Genomic DNA, 21,487 nt, shown 5'->3' with positions numbered 1-21,487 from the left:
TTTTTGTAACTTTTTTTTTACAACTTTTGCTGCATTTACTATCCATGTCACAAACTATTACCATTAGTAACCTTGTGGTGAGCGAAGTGAGCCACCATGCCCGAAGCGAGCCTGCGAGGGGACGCATTTCAACAAATTTGGTTAAACATTTTTTAAAACACAAAACAACACCCACATTTTTGTTTGCGTGTCGACATTTTGACCCTGTTGACCTTTTGACCCTGTCGACCTTTTGGCGATCGCCCTTTTGACCCTGTCGATCTTTTACTGTCGATCTAATGATTGTCTATCTTTTAATGTCTATCTTCTGTATCACACCCCAGTTAGTTATACTGCATCCCCAGAGATTAAGTGGCTTGCATGTATCACCGTTTTACTTGAAACCAATCAGGTGGTTGAAATCCCCCCCCCCCCCCCCTTTACACAGAGCTGTTATTCCCGGAGTCACCATGCAGTGGGGCACAACTGTGTGGCTATCAGTTAGCAAAAGTGATGTCTTCAAGCAAGTTGTCATCCACTGCGGGCACCAACAATAGATCCACTCTCGTAAAGAAACAAACAGGTTGTCTCTAACCGTTTTCTGGAAACTTTTTCAAAGAGTAATCTATTTGGATACAATATTGATTACATCCAAAACTTTTTGGATACAATATCAATTACCCGGAGGCGCAGCCAGAAAGTCAGCAACTATGAGGTGAATCCAACATTAGCTTGTCACTCAGACATAGGGGGTCATTCCGACCTGATCGCTCGCTGTTATTTTTCGCAGCGCAGCGATTAGGTCACTACTGCGCATGCGTATACACCGCAATGCACAGGCGCATCGTACGGGTACAAAGCGAATCGTTGCTGAGCGATGGATTTAACGAAGAATCCATTCGCACAGTCGATCGCATGGAGATTGACAGGAAGAAGGCGTTTATGGGTGTCAACTGACCGTTTTCTGGGAGTGTTTGCAAAAACGCAGGCGTGTCCGAGCGTTTGCAGGGCAGGTGTCTGATGTCAATTCCGGGACCAGACAGGCTGAAGTGATCGCAAGGGCTGAGTAAGTTCAGACCTACTCAGAAACTACACAAAATGTTTTTGCAGAGCTCAACACACTTGCAAAGCTAAAATACACTCCCCTATAGGCGGCGGCTATCTGATCGCAGCACTGCAAAAAGTAGCTAGCGAGCGATCAACTCGGAATGACCCCTATAGGTTTCTGCTTCAGCACTGCCCCCTGATTGTTGAAAAATGGAACAGATTTGACATTTCAGGGCAGAAACTGTCAGTAAAAGCAGCTGGAAACAGTATTTCAGGTACTCTAGCACATTATTACACTTGCTGTTAAATATTAATGCCAAGTGATACCTTCTCAAGTTCTTCAAAATTGTAAGGAGAGCTTTTTATAAACAGTCCCATACGTTTGGCATGAGTCAGGAAAAAGCCTTGGATGTGCAGCAGAGCACATTGGACCTGAGTGCTCTGTCCCTCCTGTATGCCCTTCATATCTAGTCAAATATTGTAACAATTTGAAATCATTTTAAGACAGCCGATTACACAAAAAGCACATTTTAATTAGTCTTGGTTAAACTTTTGAGAATAATTAAGTATTCCCTACATGTGAAAAGACAATAAAAACGTGTTTTTAAAGTAAATCAAGATGAAGACAAGATAATTAATATTTATTTAGTGATTGAAAACCATTAAACAAAAGTTGCAATGTAGGTATGAAATGAATAACTGTGCATGTGATTTGTAATGTGTAGTTGGTGTAATTACTGGACACTGGGGGTAATTCTGAGTTGATCTCAGCAGGATTTTTGTTAGCAGTTGGGCAAAACCATGTGCACTGCAGGGGGGGCAGATATAACATGTGCAGAGAGAGTTAGATTTGGGTGGGTTATTTTATTTCTGTGCAGGGTAAATACTGGCTGCTTTATTTTTACACTGCAAATTAGATTGCAGATTGAACACACCACACCCAAATCTAACTCTCTCTGCACATGTTAAATCTGCCTCCCCTGCAGTGCACATGGTTTTGCCCAACTGCTAACAAAAATCCTGCTGCGATCAACTTGGAATTACCCCCACTATAAGGACACTATGAACCACTCTTCTTGTGTTAATAATATGGTGGTGATACTAGTGTACAATATTAATAAATCTATATTGTATATTAATAAGTAGTTGTTAGACGGAAAAACTGCACCTGTCCAATGCACCTACCATAAGTTTGGATGATGCAAATATTACAGCATACATCGGGGGTCATTCCGAGTTGTTCGCTCGTTGCTGATTTTCGCAACGGAGCGATTAAGGCAAAAATTTGCATGCGCATGGTACGCAGCGCACATGTGCTAAGTATTTTAGCACAAAACTTAGTAGATTTACTCACGTCCGAACGAAGAATTTTCATCGTTGAAGTGATCTTAGTGTGATTGACAGGAAGTGGGTGTTTCTGGGCGGAAACTGACCGTTTTCTGGGAGTGTGCAGAAAAATTCAGGCGTTCCACGATAAAAAAAACGCGGGAGTGTCTGAAGAAACGGGGGAGTGGCTGGCCGAACACAGGGAGTGTTTGTGACGTCAAACCAGGAACGAAACGGGCTGAGTTGATCGCAGTGTAGGAGTAAGTCTCGAGCTACTCAGAAACTGCTAAGAATTTTTTAATCGCAATTCTGCTAATCTTTCGTTTGCTATTCTGCTAAACTAAGATACACTCCCAGAGGGCGGCGGCCTAGCATGTGCAATGCTGCTAAAATCTGCTAGCAAGCGAACAACTCGGAATGACCCCCATCGATGCGATAAGTGGGCATCTTGGTCCTTAAATATTCAGCCACACAAATGCACACAAGGGTACACATTTGCATAACCTCACAGATGGGTGACAGCCAATAGACACTGCTGCACTTTTGTGTGCACTCAGAATCAGGCCCTTAATGTCAGTTGTAGTTTCATCTGATTCTGTAATGTCGGGGCTCTAGAAAAGGGATCACTATTAATTTTCGGCAATATCACTCGTATTAATCACGTATTATAACAATACCACTCAGTGGGTGGGATGTAATGAAGTCCGAGTTCGGCAGCCGTGCGGGATGCCAGCCAAACTTTTTAAAGGGATAATCATGTAAAAGTCATGGTTTAGCCTTGTACATAATTGCTCCTTAAAAAAAAGTCAGAATTCGGCCGGCATCTCACATGGCCGCCAAACTCAGACTTTATTACATCCCGGCCAATGAATCCATATCACATCAATACCACTCAGTCTGTCCATATTACAGAAATACTTTCTATTCCTCTGCATTACAACAATACAGACCTCAGCAAATCCTTATTACAGTAATATGATTCAGCCCCTTCACGTTAGAGCAATACCCCCATCCCTCCACATTATAGCAATATCTCTCAGCTACTCAACATTGAATTTGCTGCTGAACAAGAGACAGGGAACACTGGAACATTTTGTTCTACAATAGCTGCAGAATAACAATACTAAAGACTGCTCATGCATTGTTACACACTGGTACTTTACAGGGGCGCATTAAGAGAAGAGGAGGCCCTTGCACAGTCTCTGTCTGGTTCCCTCCTCTCTAGCAGGCAGCTCAGTAGATTCTGAGCACTAGGGTCACTAGAGACCCTAGCACTGTACCAGAGTCTAGAGCACATGTGCAGGTCTCTGAGGATATGGTGCAGCGGCCATTTTCTCAGTAATTTCCCTACTGCAAATGCAAAAAACACTAGGAAAATGGCTGCTGCGCCATTTCCCAGTAATTCATGCAGAGCTGCTGCCACTTACGTGGTACCCAGAGGGATAAGTATTCAGGAAATGGGTGCAATGTGTGCGGTGTGGGCCATTCTGGACCCAGGGGCCGTGTGCACTGCATACTTTACACCCATTATAGATATGCTACTGGTAGTTTAGATGAGATACAGTAGCTACATATCATGTAGAAAGAGGCCTAGTGGGTGTGACCAAAACACAGTACATGTATCTGTGGCCACGGGGAAAAAAATGCTTGTATACAGAGCTATCTGTTTGGATTCAACAAAATATGGATGGTTTGTTATAAAATAATATTTATATTTTATTCACCATTACACTTTTGAAGATTCTTATAAAAGAAAAATATACACATGAATTAAAACGATAATATAAATGACTAATGCCATCAAAAGAAAGGGAGTGAATATCTCTCAGCCAGTCCACTAAAATTGCTCCTATATGCAAATAATCACTTGGCTAGGACCTCTTCCAATGAAAATGCAGACAGCACAAAGATAGTATATATTACCGGATGTAAACAGGTGGTTGGCCCTTATTAGTCTCCAAGCCTTAGGAGTTATCTAATGGTGGCTAGATAGGGAGTCTAAACAAAGGTGCTTTGCTGTGAGTCCAAAAGGTGGAGCAAGTGTCCAAATGACACCAGGGATATAAGCAGGAGTCCAGGATATCCTTGTGTGGCATAAGCTCAGGTTCTCAGGCTCTACGCGTTTTGCTGGTTTCCAAACATCTCACTTCCTCAGCAGCATATAGTGAAGTGTGTATTGGGATCTCTTTATATACCCTTCTAAAGTAATTCATTGATGGCACCTGTGTCCCTAGGTAATTGGCTAAAAACAAATCGTCCATTAAAACAGTAAATATTTATATATTTTACAATCCCATATGGTCCTATTACTTATTAAGTGTGCAGAAGTTTGAAAACGAGGACACTCATGTGTGGGGTGGAGACTGGGGGCAGACCTGGTCTTCTAGGACCGTTACATTGATGATGTATTTATTATTTAGGATGGGGATATTGATTCATTGATATTGATATTGATTCAGCCATTTCCTTTGTCACTCATCTTAATTACAGTCATTATAATGTATCCTTCACCTCCTCCTACAGCAGGAATCGGGTGGACTTTATGGATCTGACCCTTGAAATTAGAGGTAATCAGATTTTAACCTCCAGTTACATTAAGCCAGTTAGTACACATTCCTGTTTACATTATAAGAGTGCTCATTATGCACCATAGAAAAGTAATATATTTAAGGGACAACTAATGCACCTGAGACGGAGTTGCACTGACTCAAATGTATTTCTGACACAGGCCAGAGATCTCATTGAATCCCTAAAACAAAGGGGTTCTCCAGAATACTTTCTGAATAAAGCTTTTGAAGAAGTCCAGAGTATGTACAGACAAAATCTTCTCCAACCAAAAAAGAGAGAGATTCGTATAGATAATGAGCAAGGGGCCGATTTGAGGGACATTGCCTTTGTCTGTAAATACAATAATTGCACTCAGGAAATAAAATCAATTATAGGAAGGAACTATAGAGTTTTAAAGCAAGATCCTATCTTAGGAGATATCTTGCCTTCGAAACCACAGGTTATTTATAGAAAAAATAGGTCTTTAAAAATTACCTTAGCTCCCAGTCATCTGAAAATCTCTAATGAAAACTCTTTGACAAGTGGCTCTAGTTGGTTGACCAACAGACCTCTAGGTTTTCACAAATGTGGTAGATCTAGGTGCACTCATATGTGTTCTCATATGGAACGTAAAACAATCTCGATCCCTTTACCATCATCTAATGAATTATACCTTCTAAAATCCTTTATGAACTGCCTATCTAAATTTGTAATATACTTGCTAATGTGTGGATGCGGCTTAAGATATATAGGTAGGACTACAAGAGCTATACATATACACTTTATCATCGTCGTAATATTCTAAACAAATGCTTGACACACAGTGTTTCTAGATATTTTAATTTTAAACATACAAGTGACCCTTCTAGTCTTTCCATAATCTGCATTGAGCATATTGCCTCTACAAACAGAGGGTGTGACAGATATAACAGACTGCACAAGGGAGGTCTTCCAGATGTTGAAATTCAACTCTTTACATCCAGATGGTCTGCATGAGACCATTGAGTAGAATTCTGTTATATAATTATTCTAACAACCAAAAACATCTGCCGCCAGCACTATAGGCTTATATTATTATTATTATTATTATTATTACATTTTATTTATTTGGCGCCACAAGTGTTTTGCAGTGCCGTACAAAGGACAGTACAGGGAGACGAAACTTTTCATTACAGTAAATAAATAACAAAAATAGAGTGCAGGTAACAAAGAGCACCATAATTCTCAAAACATAATACAGCTAAGATGTGAGTAGCGAGGGAGTAATCATGGTACTACTTGGGGCTGGCGGCAATAGATAGAGATGAGCCTTTGCCAGCAGGAGTAAAAGCGGTTAAAGATGGTCGCAGAGTAGGAGAAGGTGTGTATAAAATGTGTCGAGAAGAGGGCTTTGACAACAAGAGGAGAGAGCTAACAATCTAGTGGACCTGGGGGGCGGCGTTTCATCATGAAGATCCATACAAGCGGTCCCGCTGGTGGTCTTTCCAATGTATAGTGACTTCTTTGAGTCCACTTGTTGATTCTAGCCAATTTAATATTCATTTTATTTACCCATTAACAAGATTCTGAGGTTGTTTGAGTTTCATGTGTTGTTTTTTAACTATTTACTAGAGATGAGTGGGTTCGGTTTTTCTCAGTTCTACTCGGATTTCCACGGATCTCAAAACGGCATCTTATTGGCTCATGGATGTCACGTGTTTTGGACAGCCAATAAGAAAATCCGGATAAAACAGAACTGGCATTCATTCTGGCGTTAAATCCAAACCCACTCATCTCTACTATTTACATGTGCATGCATCAAATCATATGTAAACATATAAACCGATCTGAGTACAATATTTGTAAGGTGTATATATTGAGAGTAAAAAATAAATAACAAAAATCTCAAACACTGTATCTATTATCCAACTTAGAAGATACATAACTTCTAATTATATGTGTATGGCTGTATGCACATTTGCATAAAGATCAAATTTTTCTTTTTTTTCTCGGATTAAATCCCCCCTTCTTTGTAACTCCCTCCCTTTTACTAAATGTCTCCCTCCTATACAAAAAAAACTTGAATATACAAAAATTGGAATATGAAACACTGCCAGTACAAGTTTTCCATCTTAAATATTTATATTTTGTAAAAGCCTTCTTTGTATAACTGTATCCATGACTACTGTTCTTCAGATGTATATTCTTCCCCTTACTTCCGGGTCACATGATGTGAGTCACGTGACCTTTTCCAAGTGCGGAGATGCGCGTCACATGGCACCTTTTTATAAAATGTTTCCCTCTAATAAAGATAAATGGAATATGAAATACTGTCAGTATACATTTTTGATCTTCTATATTCATGTTTGGTAAAAGCCTCTATTGTATCCAAGACAACTGTTCTTCAGATGTACATTTTCCCCTTTACTTCCGGGTATCGTGATGTAGGTCATGTGACGCACACCAAGTGCTGAGATGTGCATCATACGGCACTTCCTAGATGCGTGTCATGCCATACACAAACCCCTACCACACTGAAGATCCCGGTCACTTGGGTGTAGTTACGTGACCGGGATATGTGTTGGGCCACCTATAAATCCATATTAATATATTAAGGGTTCCAGTCATGTGAGTGCAGTCACATGACCGTGACATCAGAATTCTAGACTAATCACATGAACTAAGGCTGACAAATAGAACTGAAGTATCAGCAGTCACATGATCGGATGCAGTCATGTGATCGGACAAATCTGTCACTGTGAAAGTTTTTTACATAGTTAAATGTCTATTTATAACACTCGTTTTCAAACTTCTGTACACTTACTAAGTAATGGGACCATGTAGGATTGTAATATATATAAATATTTACTGTTTTAATGGACGGTTTGTTTAAGCTAATTACCCAAGAACACAGGTGCCATCAATGTATTAATTTAGTAGGGTATATAAAGAGATCCCAATACACACTTCACTATATGCTCCTGAGGAAGCTGGATGTTTGGAAACCAGCGAAACGCGTAGAGTCTGAGATCCTGAGCTTATGCCACCCAAGAATATCCTGGACTCCTGCTTATATCCCTAGATTGGCAGTTCCTAAAGGATTTTAGAAGGTATATTTCATTAGATGATGGTAAAGGGATTGAGATTGTTTTACATTCCATATGAGAGCACATATGAGTGCACCTAGATCTACCACATTTGAGAAAACCTAGAGGCTTATTGGTCAAGCAACTGGAGCCACTTGGCAAAGAGTTTTTATTAGAAATTGTCAGATGACTGGGAGCTATGGTCATTTTGAAAGACCTATTTTTTCTAAAAACAACCTGTGGTTTCGAAGGTAAGATATTTCTTAAGATAGGATTTTGCTTTAAAACTCTACAGTTCCTTCCTGTAATCGATTTTATTTCATGAGCGCATCTATTGTATTATCGGCCCCTTGCTCATTATCAATACGAGATCTCTGGCCTGTGTCATAAATACATCTGGGTCAGTGCAATTCCATCTCAGGTGCATTAGTTGTCCCTTAGGTATATTACTTTTTTATGGTGCATAATGAGCACTCTTATAATGTAAATAGGAATGTGTACTAACTGGCTTAATGTAACTGGAGGTAAAAATCTGATTACCTCTAATTTCAAGAGTCAGATCCATAAAGTCCACCCGATTCCTGTTGTAGGAGGAGGTGAAGGATAAGTTATAATGATTGGAATTAAGATGAGTGACAAAGGAAGTGGCTGAATCAATATCAATATCAATGAATCAATATCCCCATCCCAAATAATAAATAAATCATCAATGTAACGGCCCTAGAAGACCAGGTCCACCCCCAGTCTCCACCCCACACATGAGTATCCTCGTTTTCAAACTTCTGCACACTTAATAAGTAATGGGACCATGTGGGATTGTAATATATATAAATATTTACTGTTTTAAAAGAAGTTTGTTTTAGCTAATTAACTAGGGACACAGGTGCCATCAATGAATTAATTTAGAAGGGTATATAAAGAGATTCCAATACACACTTCACTATATGCTCCTGAGGAAGCTGGATGTTTGGAAACCAGTGAAATGCATAGAGCCTGAGAACCTGAGCTTATGCCACACAAGGATATTCTGAACTCCTGCTTATATTCCTGGTGTCAATTGGACACTTGTTCCACCTTTTGTACTCACAGCAAAGCACCTTTGTTTGGACTCCATTTCTAGCCACCATTGGATAACTCCTAAGGCTTGGTGACTAATAAGGGACAACCACCTGCTTACATCTGGTAATATATCCTACCTTTGTGCTGTCTGCATTTTCATTGGAGGAGGTCCTAGCCAAGTGATTATTTGCATATTCGAGCAATTTGAGTGGACTGGCTGAGAGATATTCACTCCCTTTCTTTTGATGGCATTAGTCATTTATGTTATCGTTTTAATTCATGTGTATATCTTCTAAAGTGTAATGGTGAATAAAATATAAATATTCTTTTATAAAAAACCGTTTATATTTTGTTGAATCCAAACAGCCAGAGCTGGTTCTTTTAGATTTATATGTTTGTCCTTTATGGGTTTTTGACCATACCTTTACCAGCGGCTGCTGACAGCACACGTGTAAATACATATTGACAAATTTTGTATACAGAACTGGCGGCATCTGTGCAGTTGTACGGCACCTATATTTGAAATTGTAAAAGTAGCCATCATCACTATCACATTTATCCCAGCTCTATCCATGGTGCACATCTCCATCTGAAATCAGATGGATCTCTGTGTATGCCTAACTGAATAGCCCGCAATTCCGCATACAGAACACAGATGTCACACTTATCCTGCATACAAATGCCCCTATGCCACTCGGTTAGACCCATTAATTTGCAAGTGGAGATGCTGCTGAGTTACTCAAAGTTGTGTAAGCAGGCTCGGGTAAAGTTGCTAAAAATCGAGATCTTTCTGCAAAAGGGACTTGTGTGCAACTGTGAATCAGGCCCAGTGTGTCTACATGGAGTACAGTATATGAAAGTTGTATGCAGGAGACTGGTACTGTGAAGTATACAGCAGAAGAGTAGCAGCCTCAAGGGTTGTCACTTTGGATGGAGGGTGGTTATTGTGCTTCAAGAGTACTTGAGTCAGTAAATTCAGTAAAAGATGGGGCAGTTGTATTAAGCCTTGGAGAGTGATAAAGTGGAGAGAGATAAATTACCAACCAATCAAGTCCTAACTGACATTTTTAAAATGCAGCATGTAACATGACAGTTAGGAACTATTTAGCTGGTACTTTATTTCTCTCCACTTTATTCCTCTCCAGGGCTTAGTACATCTTGCCCAAAGTGCCTACATAGAGACTGGCTCCATTTTGGGTGGAGCAGTGATTATCATATCCCAGGGTGAAGTCCTTGTCCCAGGACTATAAATATTGGAGATGTGAGGTGGGCATTTTTCATGTTTTGGTTTTGGTTCTAATTCCCTGCTCGTGTTTTGGTTTTGGATTGGTTTTGCCATAACCACCCTTTCGTGTTTTGGTTTTGGTTTTATATCTGGATGATTTAAAAAAAAAACATAAAAACCGCTAAAATCACAGAATTTGGGGGTAATTTTGATCCTACGGTATTATTAACCACAATAACATTAAATTCCACTTATTTCCAGTCTATTCTGAACACCTCCCACCTCACAATAGTGTTTTTAGGCCAAAAGGTTGCATCGAGGTGGCTGTATGACTAAGCTAAGCGACACAAGTGTGCGTCACAAACACTTGGACCATCCAGGAGTGGCACTGCAGTGGCAGACAGGATGGCAGATGTAAAAAAGGCCCCAAACAGCACATCATGCAAAGATGTAAAAGAGGTGCAATGAGGTAGCTGTATGACTAAGCTAAGCGACACAAACAATTGGCCCATCTAGGAGTGGCACTGCAGTGGCAGACAGGAGGGCAGATATAAAAAAGGCCAAAAACAGCACATCATGCAAAGATGAAAAGGAGGTACAAAGAGGTAGCTGTATGACTGAGCTAAGCGACACAAACAATTGGCCCATCTAGGAGTGGCATTGCACTTTCAGACAGGATGGCACTTAAAAAAAAAGAGTACCCAAACAGCACATCATGCCAAGAAGTAAAAGAGGGCAATGAGATAGCTGTATGACTAATCTAAGTGACACAAGTGTGCGGCACAAACACCTGGCCCATCTAGGGTTGGCACTGCAGTCCCACTGCACTAATGGTGGATACCGGACGCACGTCTAACACCAGCATAGTTGTTATGGCCTCAGTAATCCGCTTTGCAATAGGGTATGTATATATATATATATATATATATATATATATATCAACATATGTCCATCCATAACTTTCCAGCCAGGGTGTAGACAGAACCATGGACATGTGTTGATATAACATTCATTTTGACCGGACACCTGCATCATTACATATGAGAGTGTCAGTGCGGCTTCCCGGGACTTTGTTCTGTGATTTGTCTATATATATATATATAGATAGATAGATAGATAGATAGATAGATAGATAGATAGATAGATAGATAGATAGATATAGATAGATACACACAGCGCCGGCACTCGGACTGCCCCTTGGGCTAGCTTGCTCCGGTGCCCTCCACTAGGGTGTTACCCCCATATCCAAAGGTCAATGAAAGAGGCGGCATTCGGAGTACTTTGAATCAAAAAGTGACTTTACTGACTTTAGTGACTTTAGATGTAGCACTTTATGCACTAAAGTCACTTTTTGATTCAAAAGACTCCGAGTGCCGCCTCTTTCATTGACATATATATATATATATATATATATAAAATATACAGCAGTATAACCCGAATTATATGGCAGTACCACTGGACATATACGGAAGTATCACTGGAATTATACAGCAGGATCACTGGAATTATATGGCAGGATCACTGGAATTAGACGGCAGGATCACTGGATTTATACAGCAGTACCACTGGACATATACGGCAGTACCGCTGGACATATACGGCAGTATCAATGGACATATACGGCAGTATCACTGGACATATATACGGCAGTATCACTGGACTGGCTTTATACACCAATACCACTGTAATTATACGGCAGGATCACTGGATTTATACGGCAAGATCACTGGAATTATACAGCAGGATCACTGGAATTATACGGCAGGATCACTGGATTTATATGGCAGTACCGCTGGACATATGCGTCAGTATCATTGGACATATACGGCAGTATCACTGGACTGGACTTATACGCCAGTACCACTGTAATTATACGGCAGAAACACTGGATTTATACAGCAGGATCACTGTAATTATATGTCAGGATCACTGGAATTATACGGCAGGATCACTGGATTTATACGGCACGGTCCCTGAAATTATATGGAAGGATCACTCGATTTATACGGCAGTACCACTGGACATATACGGCAGTACCACTGGACATATACGGCAGTACCGCTGGACATATACGGCAGTATCACTGGACATATATGGTAGTACCGCTGGATATATATACGGCAGTATCAATGGACATATACGGCAGTATCACTTGACATATACGGCAGTAACACTGGACTGGACTTATACGCCAGTACCACTGTAATTATACGGAGGATCACTGGACTCATATGGCAGGATCACTGGATTTATAAGGCAGGATCACTGGATTTATACGGCAGGATCACTGGAATTATACGGCAGGATCACTGGAATTATACGGCAGGATCACTGGATTTATAAGGCTGTATCAATAGACATATACGGCAGGATCACTGGACATATACGGCAGTACCACTGGACATATACGGCAGTATCAATGGACATATACGGCAGTATCACTGGACATATATGGTAGTACCGCTGGACATATACGGCAGTATCAATGGACATATACAGCAGTATCACTGTAATTATACGGCAGGATCACTGGACTTATACGGTAGGATCATTGGATTTATACTGCAGGATCACTGTTATTATACAGTAGGATCACTGGAATTATACGTCAGGATCACTGGAATTATACGGCAGGATCACTGGATTTATACGGCTGTATCAATGGACATATACGGCAGGATCACTGGACATATACGGCAGTACCACTGGACATATACGGCAGGCCGGCAGCACAGGGACACCACCACTGGACTGATGCAGCACAACACAGCACAACTGGACTTATACAGCAGCACTGGACATATGGCATCAGAGGACACCACCGCTGTGACTGGACTGATGCAACACAAGACACTACCACTGGACTGTTGCAGCACAACACAGCACCACTGGACTGGACTTATATAGCAGCACTGGACATATGGCATCAGAGGACACCACCACTGTGACTGGACTGATGCAGCACAAGACACCACCACTGGACTGATGCAGCACAACACACCACCACTTGACTGATGCAGCACAACACACCACCACTGGACTGTACTTATACAGCAGCGCTCAACATATATCACCAGTGGACACAACCACTGTGACTGGACAGATGCAGCACAAGACACGGACACTGAGGATGGAGACACGTCCTCTCTCTACACCTCCAATGCCAGAATGAAAATGGCGGCGACATGCGGCTGTTTATATGAAATTCAAACCCCGCGAGAATCCGACAGCGGGATGATGACGTTTTGCCTCATTCTGGTTTCCGAATCAGGTGGGAAAACCCGAACCTGACTCAGTTTTGGGCTCGTGGCGTGAAGTCCGGTAGGGTTCAGTTCTCTGAGAACCGAACCCGCTCATCTAATATATAAAAATTAAAATTTGTCCTTCTGTCATTCTGTCCTTTTGTATTGTATTTCTATACAAATCCACAGATTACAAGCGAAGATTGTGAAATTTTACATACAAGCGTATTAAAACATGGCGGAGGCAACTAGAACAATTTGAAATCCCTAGCACCCCTAGGGGGGCAGACAGCACCACAGAGTATATAAGGAAACAGCATAACTCCGGAATTGCACGAGCAATGTTCTCAAAAATTGGTAACCATATGCTTTACAATCTGTCAACAAATACTGTGGGGGGAAGACACCCCTAGCACCGCTAGGGGTAGGACATCAGCACTGATTATTTCAGGAGACAGCAAAACTATGAAAGGGCTGGAGCAATTTACACCAAACTTGGTACACATCTCACTTACAATCTGGGAACAAACTCTGTGGGGGTTAGACACCCCTAGCACCCCTAGGGGTGGAATAGCGGCACAGAGTATTTCAGGAGACAGCATAACTCCCAAATGGCTAGACCAAATTACAACAAACTGGGTACACATATGACTTACACTCTGGAAACAAACACTATGGGTGTCAGACACCCCTAGCAACCCTAGGGATGGGACAGCAGCACAGGGTATGTCAGCAGACAGCAAAACTGTGGAAAGCATGGAGCAATTTACACCAAACTTGGTACACATCTGACTTACAATCTGGTAAGAAACTCTGTGGGGGTTAGACACCCCTAGCACCCCTAGGGGTGGGACAGCAGCACAGAGTATTACAGTAGACAGCATAACTCCAGAATGCCTACACCAAACTTGGTAAACATCTGACTTACAATCTTGGAACAAGATTAGACACCCCTAGCACCCTAGGGGTGGGACAGCAGCACTGAGTATTTCAGGAGACAGCAAAACTATGTAAGGGCTGGAGCAATTTACACCAGACTTGGTGCACATCTCACTTACAATCTGGGAACAAACTCTGTGGGGGTTAGACACCCCTAGCACCCCTAGGGGTGGAACAGCAGCACAGAGTATTTCAGCAGACAGCATAACTGTGGAAGGCCTGGAGCAATTTACACCAAACTTGGTACACATCTGACTTACAATCTGGTAAGAAACTCTGTGGGGGTTAGACACCCCTAGCACCCCTAGGGGTGGGACAGCAGCACAGAGTATTACAGTAGACAGCATAACTCCAGAATGCCTACACCAATTTACAACGAACTAGGTACACATATGACTTACAAACTGGGAACAAACAAACACTGTGGGGGTTAGACAACCCTAGCACCCCTGGGGTTGAGGCAGCAGCACAGAGTTTTTCAGCAGACAGCATAACCCTGGAATGCCTGGACCAATTTACTCCAAACTTGCGACACATATTACTTACACTCTGTGAACAAACACTTTGGGGGTAACACACCAGTAGCACCCCTAGGGGTGGGCCAGCAGCACAGACTATATCAGGACATGCATGATATGTCAGTGATGACAGGGCTGCATGTGACAGGGCCAGTGACATGATGTGAGGAGGGGGATGGAGGTAGCACAAACCCACATACTGAGAGTTATATAGTGGAAGTAGCATGGTCCCCCAGCAGCACAGAGTATATCAGGAGATACATAATGTGCTGTGCTGTATAAGAAACTGTGGAATGTTTGGGGAAGAAGGCTCTATCTAGGTACTTATCTAATATAAAAAAGCAAAAAATTGTGCTTCTGTCCTTCTGTCTTTTTATACAAATCCACAGTTTACAAGCGAAGATCGTAAAATTTCTCATACGTCCTAGAGGATGCTGGGGTCCACTTTAGTACCATGGGGTATAGACGGTTCCGCAGGAGCCATGGGCACTTTAAGACTTTTTCAGAGTGTGAACTGGTTCCTCCCTCTATGCCCCTCCTCCAGACCTCAGTTTAGAAAATGTGCCCAGGCAGACTGGTCGCACTCTAGTGGAGCTCTACTGAGTTCTACTAAAAGACTTTTGTTTAGGTTTTTTATTTTACAGGGGGTCTGCTGGCAACAGTCTCCCTGCTTCGTGGGACTTAGGGGGAAGAAGTAGGAACCAACTTCCTATATAGTTTCATGGCTCTGCTTCTGCTGACAGGACAGCTGCTGAAGGGTACTAAACACTAGCTGCGGCTATGCACTCACTCCCACAGCACGCCGTCACCCCCCTAAAAGAGCCAGAAGTCAGAAGACTGGTGAGTAGTGTTACCGGAGATCTGCAGAGAAGAACCTCCGGTCATCATGGCAGCTTAAGGTACCATGCAGCGAGCGGGAACGCTGCGCGAGCATGCTATCCATAACACAGAGTGCGGCAGGGTGCGGGGAAGGGCGCTCTGGGCAGCAAGAACCCTACTCTCACTGGCAAGAGGTAGCATACTATGTTTTACAAAGTCCTACACCCCCGCCAGTTTAAAAATCAGTTGTATTGCCTGAGGGTAAGTGCGCCATTACAGTGGGCGGAGCTTCTTCCTCAGACAGACAGCACAATTATCAGCACCATTTTCGCCCATCAGCAGCAGGGGAAGACGTGCTGATCCACCTCTCCACATCTGACCAAGTATCAGGGTGCAAGAAAGGGGACGGAGTGTAATATTTTAGTTGCTAAGACCTATTATTGGCATTATAAGCGCTTGAAAGTCTCTGTGTACAAAAGTACACGACACAGGGATTTTTTCTTTTGGCACTGAGTTGTGGACTGGCAATTCCTTCTCTGTGTCCCTCTGACAGATTTTACTGTGGGTCTGTCTCCAGTAGCCCCGGAGTGTCTGTGGTGTGATTGTGCATGTCTGTGACATGTCTGAGGCATGGAGCTCTTCCCCTGAGGGAGCCATTTTAGGGACGCAGAGTTGTAATGTGGTGGCGCTGCCGTCGCTCCATGAGCCTGAATGGGTGAAAGAATTACGTGATAGTGTGAATCATATTAGTAAGAGATTGGATAAGTCTGAGTCTCATGCAGAAAACTGAAGAAAATCCGTGGAAGACGTGATTTTTAATAGTTCTGCCTTTTCATCCACAGGGGACCCCTCTGGTTCACAAAAAAGGTCATTTGCACAAGTAGTACAAACAGATATCGACACGGACTCTGATTCCTGTGTCGACACTAGTCATTCCAGGGGAATAGATCCAAAGTTAGCAAAAAACATTCAATACATGATTGTTGCTATAAAGGAGGTATTAGAAGTTACGGAGCCCCCTCCTTTACCACAGGAGAAGGCTTACTTTAATAAAGAGATGAAAACTAATGTAACTTTCCCTCCATCTCATGAACTGAACAGTCTCTTTGAAGGAGTCTGGTCAAACCCTAAAAAGAAATTTCAGATTCCCAAAAGAATTCAGGCAGCTTACCCTTTTCCTGCAGAGGATAGGAAGAGGTGGGAGTCACCCCCCATTTTAGACAGTGCCCTGTCACAGTTAACAAAAAAGGTGATTCTCCCTGCGCCTGGGATGGCTTCACTAAAGGAGCCGGCAAACTGCAAGTTAGAGACTACGTTGAAATCTATTTATGTGACCAATGGGACGCTACTCAAGCCTACCATTGCCTGTGTGTGGGTGAATAGTGCTATTGAAAAGTGGTCAGAAAACTTGTCATCAGACATTGACACGATAGAGACGAGATACTCCTAACGTTAGGTCATATCAAAGACGATGCTGCATACATGCTAGAAGCCATGAAAGATATTGGCCTCTTGGGATCAAGAACCGCTACCATGGCAATTTCAGCGTGTAGCGCATTGTGGATTCGCCAATGGAACGCAGACGCAGATTCCAAAAGGAATATGGAGGCTCTCCCGTATAAAGGTGAGGCCTTGTTTGGAGATGGGCTGGATGCCTTAGTTTCTGCAGGTACCGCAGGTAAGTCGACATTTTTGCCTAATGCTCCTGCGCTGGCGAAAAAGACACATCACTCTCAGATGCAGTCCTTTCGGCCCAATAAATACAAAAAGGGTAAAGGTTCCCCTTTCTTTGCGGGTAAAGGAAGGGAAAAAGGTCCACAGTGTCTCCAGGATCACATGAGCAGAAATCAACCTCTGCTTCTGCCAAATCTTCAGCATGACGCTGGGGCTCCCTTGCGGGAGTCCGCTCAGGTGGGGGCACATCTGAAGTTCTTCAGTCAGATTTGGGTACAATCTGGCCTGGACCCGTAAGTCTTACAAATAGTGTCCCACGGGTACAAGCTGGAGTTTCAATACATTCCCCCAGGCCGATTTTTCAAATCGGCCTTACCAGCTTCTGTCCCAGACAGGAAAGTGGTATCAGCAGCAATACAAAAATTGTGTCAGGCTCAAGTGATTGTCCTGGTTCCCTTGTCACAACAAGGAGAAGGGTTTTATTAAAGCCTTTTCGTAGTTCCGAAGCCGGATGGCTTGGTCAGACTGATTCTAAATCTGAAAACACTGAATCTCTACCTGCAAAGGTTCAAATTCAAGATGGAATCTCTGAGGGCAGTGATTTCCAGTCTGGAGGAAAAAGACTTCATGGTGTCAGTGGACATAAAAGATGCCTACTTACATGTTCCTATCTATCCGCCACATCAAGCTTATCTGAGATTCGCAGTGCAGGATTGTCATTACCAATTTTAGATGTTGCCGTTCGGGCTATCCACGGCACCGAGGGTGTTTACCAAGGTGATGGCGGAGATGATGGTCCTCCTTCGACAGCAAGGAGTCAATATAATTCCTTACCTGGACGATCTCCTGATAAAAGCAAGGTCCAGGGAAAGGTTGGTGCAGAGCATTGCACTCTCCCTGACAGTACTTCAACAGCATGGTTGGATCATACATTTTCCAAAGTCACAGTTGGAACCGACGACAAGATCATCGTTTCTGGGGATGATACTGGACACAGAAGTACAGAGGGTATTTCTTCCAGTGGAAAAGGGTCTGGGAATCCAGAGAATGGTCAAACAAATTCTGAAACCAACAAAATGTCGATTCTTCAATGCATTCGGTTGTTGGGGAAGATGGTAGTGGCCTACGAGGCCCTACAGTTTGGCCGATTCCATGCCAGAGTATTCCAGTGGGACCTGTTGGACAAGTGGTCCGGATCCCATCTACACATGCATCAGAGGATAATCCTGTCATCCAAAGCCAGAATTTCGCTCCTGTGGTGGCTACACAGTTCTCACCTCCTAGAGGGACGCAGGTTCGGGATTCAGGACTGGGTCTTAGTAACCACGGATGCCAGTCACCGAGGCTGGGGAGCAGTCACACAGGGGGAAAGCTTCCAAGGAAGATGGTCAAGTCAAGAAACCTGTCTTCACATAAACGTTCTGGAGTTGAGAGCCGTTTACAATGGCCTTCTACAAGCGGTGCATCTTCTTCAAGATCAACCGATTCAGATCCAGTCAGACAATGTAACAGCAGTGGCGTACATAAACCGTCAGGGCGGAACGAAAAGCAGAGCAGCAATGGCAGAAGTGACAAAGATCCTCCTCTGGGCAGAAAGACATGCAAGAGCTTTGTTGGCAATTTTCATTCCGGGAGTGGACAACTGGGAAGCGGACTTCCTCAGCAGACACAATCTCCACCCAGGGGAATGGGGCCTCCACCAAGAAGTCTTCACAGAGGTGACAGGTCATTGGGGTGTTCCTCAAGTAGACATGGTGGCATCTCGTCTCAACAAGAAGCTTCAGAGATATTGTTCCAGGTCGAGAGACCGACAAGCAATAGCAGTGGATGCACTAGTGACCCAGTGGGTATTTCGGTCGGTGTACGTGTTCCCTCCACTTCCACTAATTCCAAAAGTTCTCAAGATCATAAGAAGAACAGGGGTTCGGGCCATCCTCGTTGTCCCGGACTGGCCAAGGAGGGCTTGGTATCCGGATCTTCAGGAGTTACTCATAGAAGATCCTCAGTCTCTTCCTCTCCGAGAGGACCTGCTACGGCAGGGGCCTTGCGTGTATCAAGACTTACCACGGCTATGTTTGACGGCATGGTTGTTGAGCGCCAGATCCTAGCCAGAAAGGGTATTCCCAAAGAAGTCATTCCCACTCTTATTCAGGCCAGGAAAGGAGTAACATCTAGACATTACCACCGTATTTGGAGAAAATATGTTTCTTGGTGTGAAACCAAGAAGGCTCCAACGGAAGAATTTTAGTTAGGACGTTTTCTTCATTTTCTTCAGGCAGGTGTGGATGCTGGCTTAAGATTGGGTTCAATCAAGGTCCAAATTTCGGCTTTGTCGGTTTTCTTTCAGAAACAATTGGCCTCCCTTCCGGAAGTTCAGATGTTCGTGAAGGGGGTTCTGCACATCCAACCTCCTTTTGTGCCTCCTACGGCACCATGGGATCTTGACGTGGTTTTGCAGTGCCTTCAATCAGATTGGTGTGAACCTCTCCAGGAGGTGGAGTTAAAGTTTATCACTTGGAAAGTGGTCATGCTGATGGCCTTGGCATCCGCAAGACAGTGTCTGAGTTAGGGGCCTTGTCTCACAAGAGCCCTTACTTGATCTTCCATGAAGATAGGGCTGAATTAAGAACTCGTCAGCAATTTCTTCCAAAGGTGGTTTCTTCTTTCCATGTAAACCAACCTATTGTGGTGCCAGTGGCTACTGACACCTTCGCTGCTTCAAAGTCTCTGGATTTGGTCAGAGCTTTGAGAATTTATGTTGCAAGAACGGCTCGGGAACGGAAAACAGAGGCACTGTTTGTCCTGTATGTTCCCAACAAGATTGGGTGTCCTTCTACTAAGCAGACGATTGCGCGCTGGATCAGAGGTACAATTCAGCACGCTCATTCCACTGCAGGATTGCCGATACCGAATTCGGTGAATGCCCATTCTACAAGAAAGGTGGGCTCATCGTGGGCAGCTGCCCAGGGGATCTCGGCATTACAGCTTTGCCGAGCAGCTACTTGGTCAGGGACAAACACGTTTGCTAAGTTTTACAAGTTTGACATCCTGGCCGCTGATGACCTAAAGTTTGGTCAATCGGTTCTGCAGGGTCATCCGCACTCTCCCGCCCATACTGGAGCTTTGGTATAACCCCATGGTACTAAAGTGGACCCCAGCATCCTCTAGGACATATGAGAAAACAGGATTTTTATACTTACCGGTAAATCCTTTTCTCCTAGTCTGTAGAGGATGCTGGGCACCCAACCCAGTGCGTACTTTACCTGCAGTAGTTAATTTGTTATAGTTTAGACAGGTGTTGTGTTTAATTGTTTCAGCACGTTGCTGCAATGGTTATGCTCGTTGGCATGTGTTATGTTGTATGCCATGTTGTGCGGCATTGAAGTGTGAGCTGGTGTGAATCTCACCATTAACTTAAAAGTAAATCCTTTTCTCGAATTGTCTGTCTCCCTGGGCACAGTTCCTATACTGAGGTCTGGAGGAGGCGCATAGAGGGAGGAGCCAGTTCACACTTTGAAAAAGTCTTAAAGTGCCCATGGCTCCTGTGGAACTGTCTATACCCCATGGTACTAAAGTGGACCCCAGCATCCTCTACGGACTAGGAGAAAAGGATTTACCGGAAGGTATAAAAATCCTGTTTTTACATTCGAGCATATTGTTATTTATACTGTGTGTGTTTAATATTTTAATTAATTTTTGTAAACAAACATTCTTAAAATCCCGGGCAATGCCGGGTACTCCAGCTAGTCTCTAATAAATATCACTATAGAAAGAAAAATGTTGCCATACTAGTGAAACCCAATAGACAGCAACTTCCATCCTCCTACCCTTCCACTCGTCTGCTTGCATTTACAGTAACTTCAGTTATTAGTTGCAGACCAACCAAAATTGAGGCATTCAAAAGATTTGGCGTTACAAAATTTGACCATTTGCTAAATGAACTAGCAGTGCTCCTGATCTGCTTGGTTATTACCACATTTGTGTGGGGACACATCACAAATAGTCCCACCATTTGCCTGCAGTTTCACCATGATTTTACCATCTCTA

General features: G+C 43.1%; 1 protein-coding gene across 4 annotated transcripts in view; it reads left to right on the top strand.

Moving 5' to 3' along the window:
- TENM1 (teneurin transmembrane protein 1) overlaps window positions 1-21,487 on the top strand; it is a 1,080,468-nt gene that overhangs the window by 884,298 nt on the left and 174,683 nt on the right. The gene's annotated exons all lie outside the window — the stretch shown is intronic.

Source organism: Pseudophryne corroboree, chromosome 8 (genome assembly GCF_028390025.1).
Source record: "Pseudophryne corroboree isolate aPseCor3 chromosome 8, aPseCor3.hap2, whole genome shotgun sequence".
NCBI lineage: Eukaryota > Metazoa > Chordata > Amphibia > Anura > Myobatrachidae > Pseudophryne > Pseudophryne corroboree.
Note: the sequence above shows the minus strand (reverse complement) of the source record. Positions and strands in the feature narration are given on the sequence as shown.